The sequence below is a fragment of the Strongylocentrotus purpuratus genome, unplaced genomic scaffold (assembly GCF_000002235.5).
Source record: "Strongylocentrotus purpuratus isolate Spur 01 unplaced genomic scaffold, Spur_5.0 spur5_scaffold_9, whole genome shotgun sequence".
Classification (NCBI taxonomy): domain Eukaryota; kingdom Metazoa; phylum Echinodermata; class Echinoidea; order Camarodonta; family Strongylocentrotidae; genus Strongylocentrotus; species Strongylocentrotus purpuratus.
Genome location: NW_022145615.1, coordinates 5,277,439 through 5,296,989, shown reverse-complemented (window position 1 = coordinate 5,296,989; position 19,551 = coordinate 5,277,439). Strand labels below are relative to the sequence as shown.

The window sequence follows — 19,551 nt, the reverse complement described above, 5'->3', positions numbered from 1 at the left end:
AAAGATCAAAGGGTCATATATGTATATGAGAAATTGCTTGTAATCACGATATTCTGAGAACCTGTTAATGGATTACAATGAAACCTGAATTTGAAAAATTTCTTCCGTTTTGGTTTGTAAACTTGCTCTATGAAGGAGGCATCATTTTCGACTGCGCGCAGTCGAAGTTCCATCTAGTTTGTTGTTGCATATTGTAAGTCATAACCATCAAGTATTTTCTTTATACTCTTAGTATAAATATCCACTCACAGACTCTCTCTCTCTCTCTCTCTCCAACCATTCTATCTCACCCCAGTTTCTATTGTTCTTCTTCTTTGCTCTCCCCCCCCCCAAAAAAAAAAAATCAGTCTCTCTGTGTCTGTCTGTCTCTCTCTCTCTCTCTCTCTCCCTCTCACACTCTCTCCCTCTCACACTCTCTCTTTCTCCAACCATTCTATCCCACCACCAGTTTATTTTGTTCATCCTACATGTACTTGCTCGCTCTCTCTCTCTCTCTCTCTCTCTCTTTCATTCTGTGTTTATGTTTCACTTGCTATATAGAAAACAGTACACCGTTAATGAGAAAAAACTCTTTACAAAATAGCTGCGGAACAATTAATTGACAATGAATCATGGCACTGTTTATTCAGATATCACATAGAATGCATTTAGTAATAGTAATGAAGTCTGAGATAAACAAAGTACATGTACAGTTTAATACCCAGGGTGAGTACACACACAGGTACACATGAATTGTAATACATCTATGGTATACATGTAAGCTAAAGGAGAGATAGAAAAGGATAAATTCTCTCCTCTAATAAACTAAGATTATGATTTGAAATCGATTGAATTCATTTACAAAGTTCTGTACGTCTGCAGCCAAGCTATGTCAATTTAATTTGTGCACAGCAAATTGAAGTAATACAGATTTAGCAAAATATTTTTTTCATTATGAAAACTGCAGCTTTTTAACTTTGTAATTTGAACCTGCAGGGTAAATAAACAACTTTAACTCTGTGTACTCAATGTGAATGACTAGTGCACAGCACAAAATTACAAACTATTTTTGAGTATAAAAACATTGTCATTTTTGTTAAAATCTTGTAAAACATTGCATACTATTTGCAGTGTCAAAAATACTTTCCTGATTGCAAGTTTGTTTAGGATATGGTGGTGTATAAGTGCAATTTTCCCACTGTGAAATGTAAGTATTTTACTGGGTTTTTTTTTAAGAGCTCCTCTTCAATTTACCAGAGCAAATTTAGAGCTTCCGAGAGCTAAATCAATCACCATTCCTGTGTAATTTTTTTCTTTCTTCTTCTTCGCTATAAGTACAGGCCACCGTCGGGTGTATTCTCGTACTGATTGTAGGTGCTGTGCAGGTGTATATACACATGTAGTGTCTCTTTTATTGAGACACTACATGTGTATATACACCTGCACAATGAGCTATGTGCAGTTAAAAAGACATCTGTAGCTTAACGGAGCTGGATCTTGAGTAGACCGAAAGCTTCAGTCTCTATAATCGTCGGTTGTTCCACTGAGACTACGTCTGGCTCCACTAGACCTCCGGTTATAGAGACTGAACGACTGCCTATGCCAGCCTGTGTTGAACTTATTCCGCTAGATTTTAGCCGCTAGGCCCCTCCCACAAACTTGCCACGGCCGTATTGTTATGCCCCCAAAATCCCCCAAAATGTCATTTTACCTCGTTCATTTCCAATTTTAAATTAGGCCTAGACTATAATACATCGGTTCCACTTACTAACTTGATTGATATAATCCGTTTAATGGTCCCTTTTAAGGAAATTATCGGTCAAAATCGACATCCATGTTGAAAATCTTGCAAGCCGTGTTAAACTCTCGCTGCCGTCAATCTCATCCCTTCTAGTCTACGCCGAAGGCAAAATGATTATGAAGGAAAAACTGTGATAACGCCATTACGAACGTGTAGATGGCGCACAGTTTTTCCTTCATAATCATTTTGCCTTCGGCGTAGACTAGAAGGGATGAGATTGACGGCAGCGAGAGTTTAACACGGCTTGCAAGATTTTCAACATGGATGTCGATTTTGACCGATAATTTCCTTAAAAGGGACCATTAATTGATTAAACGGATTATATCAATCAAGTTAGTAAGTGGTACCGATGTATTATAGCCTAGGCCTAATTTAAAATTGGAAATGAACGAGGTAAAATTACATTTTGGGGGATTTTGGGGGCATAACAATACGGCCGTGGCAAGTTTGTGGGAGGGGCCTAGCGGCTAAAATCTAGCGGAATAAGTTCAACACAGGCTGGCATAGGCAGTCGTTCAGTCTCTATAACCGGAGGTCTAGTGGAGCCAGACGTAGTCTCAGTGGAACAACCGACGATTATAGAGACTGAAGCTTTCGGTCTAGATCTTGAGTACCTCTCTCTTTTTGCTGGTTCTATGTCACACAGTGATTGTAGATTTTAGGCCTTAGATTAAAACAACACAAAAACAAAATTAAAGGGAAGCATCATTACTTTAATGAAGAGAAACATGAAAAACACTCAAAACACTCAAACACTGCATTAGTAACCCTAGTTCATCATATTCAATTTGATTTGGTAAAACCTGAGAAGTCAAGTTCCTTATTAATACAAATTACATTTCTTTGAAACATAATAACACATTTAATTGTACATATCTCCATGTACTGGTAATTAACACAATTATCATCTCTTTTTGACACAACTGACATGGATTAGATATTGCACAGCAGAGAAAGAGTTTTATTTCCTTATATGATCCTCGAGGTTGATTAGATTTTCACTATTAGTTGAAACACAGCTACATGTATTAAAGCCTTGATTGCAATTTGCCTTCATCCATTATGTACATCATTATAAAGCAGCAGTCTAAACCTGCTACCACATTATATCAGTACCAGCAGATGGAGGAGCACACCATCTCCAAAATGGCAAGACTCCAAGAAGAGAAAACAAGTGCATAAATGCCAGAAGTGTAAGGCAATCATCACTGATCATGTCAAAGACAATATTTACAATACAAAGTACAATTGACAACGTCAATCAAAATCATCATCATTCATCATTCATAGGTCTATAGATCTAGATCTAGAGTAAAGTACCCGGTAATCGGTCAGCTCCGGTTTTCGGCCAATTGGTTGGATACATGGTAAAATCACTTTAAAATACATCGCATAATAGCATAACACATATCCCACACATACCATACCATGCCAGTGTCACTGAAGAACCACATTTGCAATGAAAAATATATCCTAAAATATCACATTTTAGCGATGTAATCGGCGGTCCCGCTACCCAAATCTGAAAAATCGAGTTTCTTACGCGTGTATGTAAGAAATATGGGTACCATAAAATGAGCTTTATTTCAAGTATTTTTCAGATATAGAGCCCGATTTTGTGCTGGTCGCAAGCTCAAAAGTATCTCATCGCATGTATTAAATCAATGCAGCCGCACACCGCGACGCACACACGATATGTCCGTCTAATTCAGATTCCAACTTCCGATCACCGCTGTGCCTGTATTCGGTCAGGCGAGCACCCGGGAGCTCCGGCGTGGGATACCTGCTCCGCCCGCGTGTGCTATACATCAGCGCAGAAACGCACGGCGCGCGCGAGCGCTTCCGATTGACTTTGTACATGCGGCCGTAAACTGAAACGCTCGGCCGATAACCGGCTCCAAAACAGTGAAAATTGAAATGAATATTGTCATGGCAATTCGTGATTTTTTTTGGGGATTCTTTTTTTGTTTAAATAATAATAATATTTGCTTCATGATTTGAACAAGAAATGATAATAAATAGGAAGTAAAGAGTCCAATAAATAGGATTTTGTCTTAAGTGGCCGAAAACCGGGTACTTTACTCTAGACCTAAAAAAAAATCTAGACTAGGTTTAACTTAGAGGTCTAAGTAACGTTACAATGACAATGTCAATTTCAAAAATCAAAATCATGAATATAAAACTCGTCTTACCAATGGTTCAGATTCTTGAGACCATTCATATGGAAAGAAAAGATCGTATAATATTAAATACATAAAATCAAATAGGGTGAAGCTTTTCTTCACACACCTAATCGGAGATGAAGGTAGCCCATCCAATGTGTAAAAATTGCCAATTTGATAAGTGTAAGGATCGCATTGTTTACGTGGGCCTATGAAAGATGAAGATATCAGCCAATTTCCCAATTCAGGGATTTTAGGGCTATTTGTAAGTGTTGCTGATTTAGTAGTAATTTAGCGATCTTAGATCAGATTGGTGGCTGTTTGGGGGGGGGGGGGGGGCAAATCGGTTTGCCTACTTGTCATGAAAGTGAACTTTTCTGATCCATGGCGAGCTAATTTCACGATTGTTTTGTTTGCATGAATTAATAATGAAAAAAAAAGGTTTGATTGCCACCACCCACTGATGGATTTAGATCAGTGCCATGCAGCTACCACTTTGGTTGGAGTCTTGCTCTCTCTCTCTCTCTCTCTCTCTCTCTTTCTCTCTCTCCAGGGACGGACCTAGCTTTTTGCTAAGGGGGGGGGGGGGGGGTTGACCCAGTGGCGGATCCAGGATTTTCCAAAAGGGGGGCCCGAAACTTAAAAATCCCGCTCAGTGGGGGGGGGGGGGGGGGGCAGGGGCGCAGGGGGTAGGGGCGGATCCAGCCGGCGGCAGGGAAGGGGGCCCAATTCGTGAGAAAATATTTAGCAACGAAATAGCTGGCCGATAATTCATTCAGTGGGGGGGGGGGGGGTAGTGAGCACTAATTTTGTTTTTTGGGGGCCCTCAAAAATTTGGAAAAATCCCACCCCCCCCCCCCCCTGAGAGCCGGGGGAGACGGCCCATCTCCAATGAACGTGTTTGTAATCGTTTTTTCCTCAGCGGAGGGACCTCCCCCCCTCCTGGATCCGCCACTAGGGGGGGGGGGGTAGTGAGCACAAAAGGAAAATTTCATTTTGCCCCCCGAAATTTAAAAAAAGGCTGACCAATATTTTTTGGGGAGGGGGTAGGAAGCAGTGCCAACAAAACAAAAACAGAAATGTTTTCAATACTATTTATTTGGGGGGCGCCCAAACTCCACCCACTAGGTCCGCCCCTTCTCCCTCCCTCCCTCCCTCTCTCTCTCTCTCTCCCTCTCTCTCTATATCTCTCTCCCTCCCTTCCTTAATTGCCGTCTCTATTTTTCTCTCTCAATCATTACAACAAGTTAATACGCGTCAGGGGACAAAACCTAATGAGGTATGACGTATTTGTTTTCATTTACATACAGCCAATCAGAGCCCATTGGTGGTACTGATTAATGAATATTCATATAACTATCACGAGTTGACCTTATTCGCATACGCGCAATGTAAAACAGATTAAACCAATTAGCGCGTAGTGTGCACATTGCATACGCGCGCGTCAGTCGTTGAGCCGTTGGGAGGTCATAAGGAATGAATATTTATGAAGTGATCACGCGCTAACCTTATGCGACATCATACTCTAACGATAGTTATCCAATCAGCATCGCGTATTACAATTGTTGCACGCGCATGCTATTGTGTGTACACCTATGGCATGGGCAAAATGGCCTTGCTAGCTAGTCGGATTGACAAGGTTTATGAATATTGACAAGGTACCTATGGCGAATTTTTGCAAATTGCCACGAAATTTCTCATAAATATGCATAAGGATCTGTTGCAACTACCTATGTAGGTTTTTTTATGAATGAACAACGTGTCGACAGTGAAACGCCCCGCCAAAGTTGGAAATCCGGTTGGAAATATTCCACCTCGCGTCAATGTGAAAACGCGTGTTGTGGCAGGCTAATTGCCCTAGAAAGTGCCCTGTAAGCTATTTTTCAACTCGAAAGGTACCTATGTAAAATTTTCACAAAAGTAGACAAATTTGGCATCTACAGCAAGTCTTATACCTGAATTTTCATTAAAATTGGGTTCTTTTGTACATCAAGATATATTCGGGGAGATATGAGCTCGTAAAATGGACAGTGTGTGTAAAAGCCCATACCTGATTGTGCGCCCTTTTGTGGTGCGTTTTGAATACGCTTGGCCTCTATGGAGATGTCCCTCAACTTATTGTAATGTATAGGACTGTATGCATGCAATCAAGGCTAGCTATTATAGTTACCCGGAGGTAATTAGCCCATATTTGTATCTGTTTCTAATCTGATAAATAAATCAAAAGTACTAGTTATACTCTAAAGAGTTGAGGAATGTCGAAGGCCTTGGCGACCAGCAGTTGCTCCGGCTAGGCCATGCCCCCTATAATATATAATTTAAACAAATTATATGCAACTCGAATTTCGGACACTTTCGATTTGAAAATTTGTTTCACCATTACAATTAAATAATTGGTAAATTATGCCTAATACAGTTGTTATTTGATGGTATGCTTAACACATCGTTATGTTTAATACATGTCACAGATCGCTCCGCATCTCTCGATGTTTTCATGCCACATTGGATTTCAAGACCGTTCGCTGTTTTAGTGATAATTTATCAAATTGGCTACTTACTGCTCCCAGTATTATACTATATTTTCAGTTGGTAAAAATTGGCTGACCTCGAAAATAAAAATACTCTCTAATTTTTATACAAGTTTTATTCAATTATTTTTTTGATTTATACACAACATTATATTTAAATAAACACTATTATTTAAAATATGTTAAATATAGAGTAATAAATCATTTTAAAATCTTTAAAATATATTTAAAATAAAATTAAGCTACAATCTTTTTAAAAGCCTGATATAAAATTACGATACTGTATTTACATCACAAGCAGCAAAATCAGAGGATTCATTTGTTATTATCTTCCAACTTGTAGGCAGTTTATCGACAAACATGGTGTGCGTTCCCTGTCTTGTTGTTCCACTTGTTTTGTGGATATTTCACAGGTTTATCCAACCCTTTGTATACCCACTTTTGCCAGAAAGGGTCAAGTCATGGTTCAATTTTAACATGAGAATTTACGGAGTGACGCCTCCAAAAGGTGAAGTCACACAGAGTCAAAGTGAAAAGGTTAGTAAACACATCTTTTTGCAGTTTCAAGTTCAGTTTACATTATTTACAGGTCCAAGTTTTTCGTTAATGTGTGAACAATTGTTAACGAGACCTTTTTCCTTGGCTTAATTAAGTTTGAATACCATTTCTTCATTTATGATTGACTGGTGAAACTGAAAATAAAGTTGAGACTGAGTGAGACTGAGAGTGAGACTGAGTGAGAGTGTTGTTAATTTAAATCAATACATGTATACTTACTTACTTTACTTACTTTAATACACGATGTTGTAGGTCTAAGCCCCGGGGGGGGGGGGGGGGGGTACTCAGATTATAGTCGGACGGGGGTAGCCTTAAGGGCTCTCTCGAAATGTTTTTTTAATGATATTATTCGAGAGAGCCTTAAAGTAAAAACGGCTCCCATACCCCTGCACGGAGAGGCATGTAAACAAAACTCAAAAGTTGAGACTGAGTGAGACTGAGAGTGAGACTCCAAAATCACAATTCACGATGTCTACACAATGGTGATGACCTCTGACTGGCACTTCGTAAATGTGCTGCTTCCGTATAATGCGCTGAATAACACTCATACAGCGCATTATACGGAAGCAGCACAATTTACCCACAATTACGGAAGTGCCAGTCAGAGGTCATCACCATTGTGTAGACATCGTGAATTCACACGGTACACGTGAAAAGGTAGCTGAGCTGTATCGGTCTGGTAAGAAAATTGCTCTTATTTTGTTATTTTTAGATCCGATTTTGAAATTAAAGCGGTAATTAAGACCAAAACTACGACAAAATTTATCAAAGCCACTGTCCAATATTGGTCGGGTGCGCGAAAGTGTGATTTTGGACCACTTTTGAGTTTTGTTTACATGCCTCTCCGTGCAGGGGTATGGGAGCCGTTTAAGGCTCTCTCGAATAATATCATTAAAAAAACATTTCGAGAGAGCCCTTAAGGCTAGACGGGGGTGTGCGCTGAGACCTCCGAACCCATACCCACATCCAAGGGTCCTTTTGCTGAAATAGGTACCTATGTCTAAGGATTTTTTGTGAAAAATGGACCCATGTCTAAGGATTTCAAACGTCAAATATTACATTTTTTAAGCTGTAATAATACACTCCAGCAAAGCATATGGAGAGTCAACGCTAATGCATATTGACCTTTAGCACTGCACTACGCGTTAATAATAGGCAGCATTTAAATACATGAATAGTCAATACACTCATAACACAGAGATGCACACAATCATGCCGATGCGGCTGATCGGCAAGTTTGACAGTGGACTCACAATTTGATTTTTTAAATTATTCTTTCTAACATCGGAAAGTTGAAAAAATGTATTTTACTGCTATTTAGATCTTATCGATTGTCACTAAAGTATAGATTTTTAGTGAAATTGGTTGAGTTTTATACAGTGGTGTTTGAAATGTTGAGAATCAATAGCACAGCTTTTAATACACAGCCAGGATAGTAATGCACCTACATGTATGTGTGTATTAATACAATGGCCAAAAATTTTGCAGTTTCTCGATAAAATTCTTTATTAGTAAACTGTACCATACAACATGTAGTTTACAAGTAGTTTACACACATAAAGATGAAAACACCATGCAACATAATTATACTGTGCTAGCACCTCTAGCATCTGTTCTAATTGAAGGACTTTTCCTGTTTTAATTAACGTACCCGTACACGAGCTCTCAAGCATTGGCTATATAGCTCCCTGCTTGAGCCCCGCTGCTGCCCGGCTGCTGGACAGAGGGTACGCAGGGTATAGCTGATGATCATATCATTTTCAGCGTGCAAAGCGCTACAAGTTTCCGGGGGTATGACCCCTATACGGGCGGATACCATACCTAGCGCGCATTATGCCATATGAGTACCCGGTATAGAGCCCATGGGGTCGTGATATATGTGGTACCCCGGGATCTAGTTGAGTTTACGAGCTACTGACTTAGAGGTCAGTGCGTACACCTCGTACACTGGAAATGCAATCAACCGAAGGATTCATTTATTTAGAGATGGGAGAGATTTAGGCATTTGCAATGTAGGAGAAAATCCCAAAATCCCGGAGAAAATGAGGGAGAAAAGAGGGGAAAGGAATAAATGAAAAAAGGGACCCATGTCTAAGGATTTTTTTAATGAAAAGGGGACCCATGTCTAAGGATCTTTCCTGAAAAAGTCACCCTTCCGAGCGGCACATCCCCGTATACCCAATATATGTGAGTGTCCCCCCCCCCCCTCGGGGTCTAAGCCTGTTCATCGATCCAGGATTCTTCCATGGTAACTGCGATTTGTGGAGGGCGGAGGTTGTGTAAATAATATGAAACAACAGATAACACCTAGACCCGCTCATACAGAAGGATAGCATTCTTTGACCAGTGACTAGGCCTGAGTCAAACCATTTAACCGATGGTTATCCGACCGCATTCATCAAAACCGTTTAGCATTTCTCGCTCCGTTTAACCGTTATTTGTGTACATTTGTTTACTAATAGCCGATAATAAAGATTATCAAAGAAACCACAGTGTAATATTACACCCTGGCCGCTGGGCGGCAGCTGTCTGGCAGCAGTAATCTCTATGAATGAATTTGAAACCAACCATGCCCCAGGGACATGTCCCTGCATGCCCCCTTCTCTCTTCTCTCTGTGTTCATCGCTCATGTACCTTTTCTTAAATAGTTGCACTTTCAGACAGGTAGTTCCCTTCTGCCCGATCGAGTCTCTCTCTCTCTCTCTCTCTCTCTCGATATTAATATTAATCCCTTGCCGACTCGGCCCCCCTTAATATAATGTATATATACATGTATATATATATAAATAAAATACAAAAATAGTGATAACAATAATAATTGCATTTTTAGAAATATTAATCGACAAATCAACAAAGTCTTGGACATTGTGAGTAGTTAAAGGTAATACAAAGTTTTGGGTAATTTTGAAAATTGGGTGGATAGTGATTCTTTACAATTTTGATATATTTGGATGCCCGTGTCGATGTATTTTATAAGCACTAGAAAATTCAGCCCCTAAAACACTTCTGCTTTCGAGAAATATTGAATACAAAAATTTACCTGTGCTCCCGGTAAATTTTGATAAATTTCAAATAGCGCGCCTACGGCCGTACGATTGTAGCTACGACCATGAAAATCTCAGAATATGTAGTTGTGATACATAATTTCCAAACGGGAATAGCTTATCCGTCGATTTTAGTCAAGTAACATTGTTTTATAGCTTAATTAGTATCTTGACCTTGAGAGGGAGCTATACAAAGTAAAGAGTTTATTATTCAAAATTTCATAACTTTAGACTCGACAACGATCACTGAATATTGTAGTATCACATATGCTTCCAATATGTTCATTTAAACCAAATTCATGACCCTATACCGAAACTTTGTATTACCTTTAAAGTTTTTGATCATTCTTCAATTCACAGCCACCCTTTATCTAGCCTATCCGATAGGCGTCGGGCTAAATGACAAGTGTACTGGTTATGGAGACTGACATCGGCGCGGGCGTCAGCCCGAGCGCCTATCATCACTGGTCAACTCATCATTATTCATATATTGTGTATCGTATGTGTGACGAGCGTATGAATTGCATGATTCATAAGACTAGCCTTATTTGGTGATCGATCACTTTGATTCAACCAATCAAATATCATCTCCAGGTTCCCCATCGCTCATTGGCCTATTTTGGTCCATTTTGGTTTACAGGGGGTTCGTAGATTTTCTACGAACGATACATGGTAAATAAAAGAAATGAAAACTTTCGCATGGACCAGTGATGATTGGCGCTCGGGCTGACGCCTGCGCCGATGTCAGTCTCCAAATAAACGCGATTTGTACCCTTTATCATGTTCTATCTCACTTGTCTTACTTCTTCACTCTCTCCATGGCCCATGCATGCTCTCTGTCACACACACACACACACACAATCCACCTCAAACATCAGTGCCCAAATAAACTGTACACAGATGGAGAGCGCATGGCTGTCACATGCACACATGTGGCCTCTTGACCTGCCACTGCGCCCAAATAAACTGTACACAGATGGAGAGCGCATGGCTGTCACATGCACACATATGTTCTCTTGACCTCCCACTGCAGTGAGTGTAATTTATGCTGGTATCAAACTCCACCCACATAGCTAGAGATACTTTCTGATTGGTCACTAACATTGATCAGCTCATTGCAGGGTGTGTCTTGGATGTGTGTGATACCATTAGGTTCATGGTGATACCATGAACCTAATACTTCATGGTGATACCATAGGTTCATGGTGATACACAGATTCATACAGCAATGATACATGCAGGGAGGTCCCTGTAAGTTGGGGCTCTGATCGGATCGGAAGATTGGATTGTAATGCATACATGTACCTACATTATAATCCAAGATGGCGGCCCGCATGTTTTGCCTCTGCTCTTAGACCAATATTATTAATTTCAGAGTCATGAAAAGGCACTGAATATCAACAAACATGGTCTACAACAACTCTAAATGACAAAATAATCCCAGCCATGAATTTTTTTTGAGCATTTGATAGCCAAAAACTTGAACATTTTGGTCAAAAAAAAAAAAATACCTACATTATAATCCAAGCTGGCGGCCTGTATGTTTTGCCTCTGCTCTTAGACCAACATTATTAATTTTAAAGTCATGAAAAGGCACTAAATATCAACAAACATGGTCTACAACAACTCCAAATGACAAAATAATCCCAGCCATTAATTTTTTTTGAGCATATGATAGCCAAAAACTTGAAAATTTTCGGCAGAAAAAAAAAGAAAAAAAAAAAAAAAATTCTGCCGATTTTTTACCGATCATTTTGATTGATCGGTGATCGGAAATTATTATCCGATTCCGATCACCCCTGATCGGAGCGGTATCGGCGGCCGATCCGATGATCGTTTACAAGGTTAAACTCTCATATCCCTGATACATGCAAACATTACATTGCGGAGGCATATAAAAACACATCACAGATCAAACCATCTTCACATCAACTTACTTTGCTAGGCGTATCATGATATCAGATGAGGAATAATAAGACATTTTATGTTGTTTGTTACGGTCTCTGTTTACTGGGTTGACCCGGTTTGTGATGCTCAGCCCAGCGGGCTTAAGACCGACAGGTGTTCCAGCTACAGCACTATTACAAATTCATGTACATGTATTTCATAACGGTTAAACGAAACTGCCCGTATACTTTTAACGGTTAAACGTTTAGCACAAAAACCGTAATGACTCAGGCTTACCAGTGACTATCCAGTCTATTCTTATATGAGTTGACTGAAGGAGATGAATCAAGTTGATTGTAAGATTGTAAGATTTTATTGACTCTATCGACCCCCTCTCGGGGTATGAGAGTACAAACATATTTACAACATAATATCAATATAACAATAGTATAACAATGATAAACATGTGATAACATGAAAATTGATAAACATAATAAGATAATATAAACAAAGACAAACATGTGATAATATAAACAATAATAAACATGTGATAATATGAACAATAATAAACATGTGATAATATGAACAATGATAAACATGTGATAATATGAACAAATAAACATATTTACAAATCAAGGCGAACTGGGCAATTCACCTTCCTACCGCTACGAGTGTGCCTAACAACATTGCTTATTTGTGAGCTATCATTTACAGTAGTACCATCTACCCTTGAATCTTTTGAAAAATATGACATAATGATTCTAACAAATTTGGCTAATTTCTTTTATAGCTGGCAAGCGTGAGCTGTATTAAAAACCTTATCCATGTGCAACGCACTTGGTCTTAAGCTACTACCGCACAAGTTATTTGGTATATACATTTTTCTTTCATTTTGAAAGAATGGACATACAAAAATATAATGAAATTCATCACCAATACCTGTTGGTGTACAGAGTGGGCATTGCAAATCATCTACTACATTTGCATCAAATCTACCTTTATTAACTGGTAATCTATGTGTTCTGCATCTAAATTTACTTAAAGTTATTGCTTCCTTCTGACATAATATCTGCAGGTATTTTTCATAAACCAACTCATTCTTAAACATCCTATAGTTCGTGCAAATACGATTTGACCAGGTAGCTGCGCTCCATTCCTGAATAGACATGTCAGAAAGCCTAGTTTTCATAGTATTCATAATCCAGGCAGCACTATATCCTTCTCCTTGAGCTCGCCAGACGTTCCCAAGTCCTGCATAGTCAAAACCGTCTGCAAGAAACTCGACCCATTAACTAAACTTTGTCCTTCACTTTGCAACTGCAACAGAAACTTAAAAAGAATCAATGAATACTTTGATTGCTTCCCTTTAACTAATCTAACCCAATATCCAATCATCCTACACTTAATTTTATCGAGTATTTTACCACGTCCAGTTTCACCATAAACCATGCAGTCAGGTGTGCACTTATTTACAAACAATATCGTTCTTAAAAATTTTCTTTGGAAAACTTCAAGTTGATCTATACACTCATAGCCCCAGACCTCAGCCCCAGACCTCAGCACCATATAATAGAATTGGCAAAACTAAGTGATCAAATAAATGACATTGTGTATCAACAGATAAATGCAACCTTTTTGCCTTTACTAACATACATGTACTATACATTGCCTTTCGAGCTTGTGTGACCTGTTTAGCAATTGCTTTTTTAAAGTTACCATTATAATTAAACGTCACTCCTAAATATACAAAGTCAAAGTCAAAGTTGATAGTCTATGTCTATGAGTATGATACTCTTGCTAGACCCTAGATCTAGTGTAATAAAAATGTATTTGAAAGTAATTTACAGAGATCCGCTTTCGATTAATAAAGTGGTAAAATGAATGTGTAGATCTATTACTATATTATCCTGCAGTTCTTTAATCAGATTTTATATTTCATTTTATCTTGCATTTCTCCTTCCAGGACCAGGAGGGTGAAAATGTTCAAGAATCCACGTCGACGACAAGAAATGGCTGCCCTTTCAAACCAACTGAAGTTCAAGCTACAACAGCCGGCGGTGGTGATAAAAAGACTGACTAGCACCAGCTCCTCGGGACAGCTGGTTTTGTTCCTAACCTCTGTGAACTTGATGTTGGATGGATCATAGAACATGCCTGAAGAATAAGGTCCTGTGGACTGCACTAACACATCACTAAGCTAACTTAGTGTTTAAAACTTGACTGTAAAGAGCTGCAATATTATTGAAAGAATTCAGGATGGATTTGTGAATTTTATTAAATTTTCTATCGATAGATATATAGTTACATGTAAGAAATGGAAAGGAATTTGAATTTATTGTCAGTTATTATACCCGAGTATGTTTTCTCATTGCTTTGATCTTTTAATTACTCATTCTGCAGGGCTTCAAACCACCTTTTTTGGAAGTTATATTGATTGAATAACGATAGTTCTTTTAAAGAAATCCAAACGGTATGAATGGAAACTGGAAAGTAACAGATTCTTAGAATTTTAGATCTGCAGACCCTTGCACAGAGTATATATGCCAATAATCATCTATGACACTCACATGGATGGAAGTCTGTATTATTATTTTTTTTAATAACACTTTATTAATAAGAGGAAAGTAGAGTCTTAAGATAATTTTGTTTCTTAATTGGTCATTATCATTGGTACATTCCAGGCAGTAACAATGAAATATTCTTTCAAAATCTTCAGTCGTTAACTCTTCATGAATCTTTTCACATGCATTATGAAATCTATCATCAAGAAAGGATTTGTATATAATCAAATCAACTCCATTCAGAATTTGTTTTTAAATTTTGTGAATAGTTTGTATGGCATAAATATTTTATTATGCTCTATTCCTTAGTACAGGTATGTCTTTAAATCACTAAATCATTTCCCCACTCATTACTTTCTCTATTATTCTCTTTGTCTGAATAATATTGGAAGTCCTTTTTTATAGGTCCATCTTTTTTTAAAATTTCTTTTGTATGTCTTCAGATGGTTTACAATCGTCTATATCTTAAAACTCATCAGTCTTATTTGTTCTCTCTGACCCTCTGTTCTGTGTGAGTCCCAACACTTCTCTTTCTCTTATTTTGTATGTCTGTGACTATTTGTATTTGTCATTACTGTTGTTATCTATCACAAATTGCTGTTGATATGCTCATACTCATATGTACCTTTTAGATTAAGAGGTGTGTTACATTATGAAATATTTTTATTTTCTTTGTTTCCTTTAAAATATTTCTCATACAGGGTGAATATCACACCTTCCTTTATCTGTTTAAAGCTGAAATAACATCCTTTTACAAATCAAAAAGAGATCCAAAATTTAAGACTATATTTTTTAAAGACCTTTTGAAGATGGAGCTTTCTTTTAATAATTTACAAGATCATCTGAATTTAAAAGTGTATGCATTTTTTAGAAATGGACATTTTGGGATAACACATTTGATAGATAGATAGATACTGGTTTAATATTGACATTGAAGTTAATACTCTCCTCATTTTGTAATAGTACAGTCATATGAACACTTACTTTTATGTTTTGCTTGAAGAAAAAAAAACACATAAAGTGAGTTGACCTAAAAGGGAATTATCATACCATGATTAGCGTCATCAATGTGCCTTGTATATTACAAGCAAATTTCAGCATATCAATATTTTGATTTCTACAAGTAGGCCTACAAGAAAATTGTAGTGTACAGTCATATCAGTGCAAAGGCAAGTGGAAGAATTTTAAAGTTTCATTTCATAATCATCTTATTTGTACGAGAAGCCTTCTTACAGTTTTGGTTGAAAACTTATACAATAATATTCCAGCAGCAGGATAAATATAAACACATTTCATTCCTATATCATTCAAAAATAAAATAAATAGTCCATCAAAATTTGGTGTTTGATTAAAGATGTGGGATAGGAAATTTGGATTGTCCTTATGTTTCATTTTATAGGTGACAACTATTTATGGAAGAAATTTTGCTTAAAGTTAGCACCTGTATCATAATTTATAATTATTGTAATCATTTGCAACAAAGAGCATGTTCCCTTAGTATTCAATGATACACGTATGTTTTACTCTCTAGAGGTTTATTGAGAAAAAGAAAAGCGATGTACCGGTACATGTAATAAGAATTCTTGATGTGATGCAACTGGGTAAATTTATCAATTTTACTGAAAATATGTATATTTATACCTATCCATATATATCTGTTGGTGTTGTCATGGAATGTGCTGTTGAATAAAAAGTATTTATCTTTATCAAAATAAGTTTATAAATTGTGAATATTTGTGTCACAAATCCAAGTATAGTTCTTGTTAAATGGTTCGCCACTTTCCCATACTACATGTATAATGTTTTGTAGAGAAATTTGTGATTACAAATTAAGTTAAACATCAGCATCATGTGGGGGATACATGATAGGAATTTTTGGAGACAGACAAAAGATTGTATCCACAAGATAACCTTAACATAATATTGCTAAATCATGCAAGTTGTTCCCATGACCTCATGGACCTCTTGGCATAGAAGCGCATCATATGACGTGGTTTTAGATCACAATCTCTTTCATGTGATAAACTGTATATGTGATTCACAGGCTGCCAGTGATGACCCGTGTGCTTGCCCAAGGCATGACAAACATATCAACACTACATGTATGTAATGCAAGTATGATTTTATAGAGGTAACATACATGAAAGGTTAATACAACTACAGGTAGATTTTTTGAAAGAAAATTGAATAAACTGGTGTATTCTTAAACCTGTTGAATATTAGGTTTCAGAGAACTTAGGATAGGGTCTTTGTGATTAATGTGATTTACCTCTCACATTATGTCTAAAAGGTCAATACTTGTACATTCTGAATTGATATGTAGGACGGATACTGACATCAAAGTTCACCACCAGGGTCACAGATACTCGCACGTGACAGTATCTCAGACAAAAGCAATTGTGACAGTTCTACCACCAGGAAAGGAGGAAGGAAGTTGACAGAACACCGATGTGAAGAAGAAAAAAAAGAATGATTAGACTTCATGTGATTTGTGTTGTCCTTACACAATTGACGGGGTTATCTGAATGTGACCCACTGGTTCACCTGATATTCTCTTGTATTCTGTTCTCATATTGCAAGTAATAAACCATCATTTTTTTTCTACTCAATATAAACATTCTCTCACAGACTCATTCTCCCCTCCCCCCCCCCCCCCCCCTCTCTCTCTCTCTCTCTCTCTCTCTTTCTGTCTCTCTCTCCCTCTCTCTCCAGCCATTCTATCTCACCCCCAGTTTCTATTGTTCTTTCTACTTGCGCTCTCTCTCTCTCTCTCTTTCTGTGTTTATGTTTCACTTGCTATATAGAAAACAGTACACCGTTAATGAGAAAAAAAAACTCTTTACAAAACAGCTGCAGAACAATTAATTGACAATGAATCATGGCACTGTTTATTCAGATATCACATAGAATGCATTTAGTAATAGTAATGAAGTCTGAGATAAACAAAGTACATGTACAGTTTAATACCCAGGGTGAGTACATACACAGGTACACATGAATTGTAATACATCTACGGTATACATAGCTTAAGGAGAGATAGAAAAGGATAAATTCTCTCCTCTAATAAACTAAGATTATGATTTGAAATCAATTGAATTCATTTACAAATTTCTGTACGTCTGCAGCCAAGCTATGTCAATTTAATTTGTGCACAGCAAATTAAAGTAATACAGATTTGGCAAAATATTTGTTTCATTATGAAAACTGCAGCTTTTTAACTTTGTCATTTGAACCTGCAGGGTAAATAAACAACTTTAACTCTGTGTACTCAATGTATGGGATTAGTGCACAGTGCAAAAATAGAAAAATATCATTGAGTAAAACATTTTTGTTTCTGTCAAAATCTTGTAAAATAGTGCATACTATGTATTTGCAGTGTCAAGAATATTTTCCTGATTGCAGGAGTTCTTTTAAAAGTTGGTGTTGTATACATGTATGTAAGTGCAATTTTCTCACAGTGAAATTAAAGTATTTTACTGGGGTTCTTTTTAAAAAGAGCTCCTTCAATTTACCACAGCACTTTTAGAGCTTTCAAGAGCTAAAGCAATCACCATTCCTGTGTAATTTTTTTTTCTTCTTCTTCGCTATAAGTACAGGCCACCGTCGGGTGTATTCTCGTACTGATTGTAGGTGCTGTGCTGCCTGTGCAGGTGTATATATACATGTAGTGTCTCAATAAAAGGTCTACAATGAGCTATGTGCAGTTAAAAGGACATCTGTAGCTTAACGCAGCTGGATCTTGAGTACCTCTCTCTTTTTGCTGGTTCTATGTCACACAGTGCTTGTAGATTTTAGGCCTTAGATTAAAACAACACAAAAACAAAATTAAAGGGAAGCATCATTACTATAATGAAGAGAAACATGAAATACACTCAAACAGCAAACAATATGGCCACAGCATTAGTAAGCATAGTTCATCATATTCAATTTGATTTGGTAAAACCTGAGAAGTCAAGTTCCTTATTAATACAAATTACATTTCTTTGAAACATAATAACACATTTAAGTGTACATATCTCCATGTACTGGTAATTAACACAATTATCATCTCTTTTTGACACAACTGACATGGATTAAATATTGCACAGCAGAGAAAGAGTTTTATTTCCTTGTATGATCCTTGAGGTTGATTAGATTTTCACTATTAGTTAAAACACAGCTACATGTATTAAAGCCTTGATTGCAATTTGCCTTCATTATGTACATCATTATAAAGCAGCAGTCTAAACCTGCTACCACATTATCCATTATAACTACCGGTAAGACATTACAGAGACTGTAGATGAGAAATAGACATTTAAAAAGAAACATTAATTTTTCTCTTCACAAACAGTATTACCTTTAATGTGAGATCTTTATTTGTACTTGAACTACACTGAATATTCTTCCTTTTTTTTTCCTTCACCATAAAACAATTATTGTACTTGTTATCAAGGTTTTGTTCTCGATTATATACCAGGAAGACAAATCGTCCTTGTTTTCACGAAGTGACAGTAGTGAGGAAAATCGTAACGCAAAGTGAATGCAATTTTTTTTCACTACCGTCACTTCGTGAAAACAGCGACGAAATGATAAGTACATGATATCATGTACATAAATGAACAAATTCAAGTGAGGCACTGTAACATATTTACACTGTACTTTAATCTAATCAATCTAGTCTCAATCATCGTCATAAATTATTTATCCATTCTAAAAATGTAAAGTTGTAAACCTCTTTTTACCTGAAATCTAAACAACATGCACAATGTATGTACATGTATGTTCATATTCCCCATCCACATAATGAAAATAACCATACATTAATGACTGTCAATACCATACCTTTAATTCCCAAATGTATGCACAAATCTTTTAAGTATGAAATCAAACTAATAAAATCAGACTTAACAGAGGTACATCTCACATGACACTCATTGTAAAAAAACAGCTTACCAGTAGGCATATTATTTTCATTTACTGTGTGCTAAATTTCTTAACAGGAAGACCTTTGTACTTACATGTATAATGTAATGTATAAGCTCCACCCTA

General features: G+C 37.2%; 2 long non-coding RNA genes across 2 annotated transcripts; one reads left to right on the top strand and one right to left on the bottom strand.

Moving 5' to 3' along the window:
* Positions 1 to 377: 377 nt before the first annotated feature.
* Positions 378 to 18,387, top strand: LOC115920734. Its single transcript, XR_004062505.1, has 2 exons — positions 378 to 1,364; positions 18,171 to 18,387. It is a non-coding gene; the product is annotated as an uncharacterized LOC115920734 (long non-coding RNA).
* On the bottom strand, positions 2,537 to 19,077 carry LOC115920733. The gene is made up of 2 exons (XR_004062504.1): positions 18,750 to 19,077; positions 2,537 to 2,873 (listed from the first exon to the last, which is right to left on the bottom strand). It is a non-coding gene; the product is annotated as an uncharacterized LOC115920733 (long non-coding RNA).
* Positions 19,078 to 19,551: the final 474 nt, after the last annotated feature.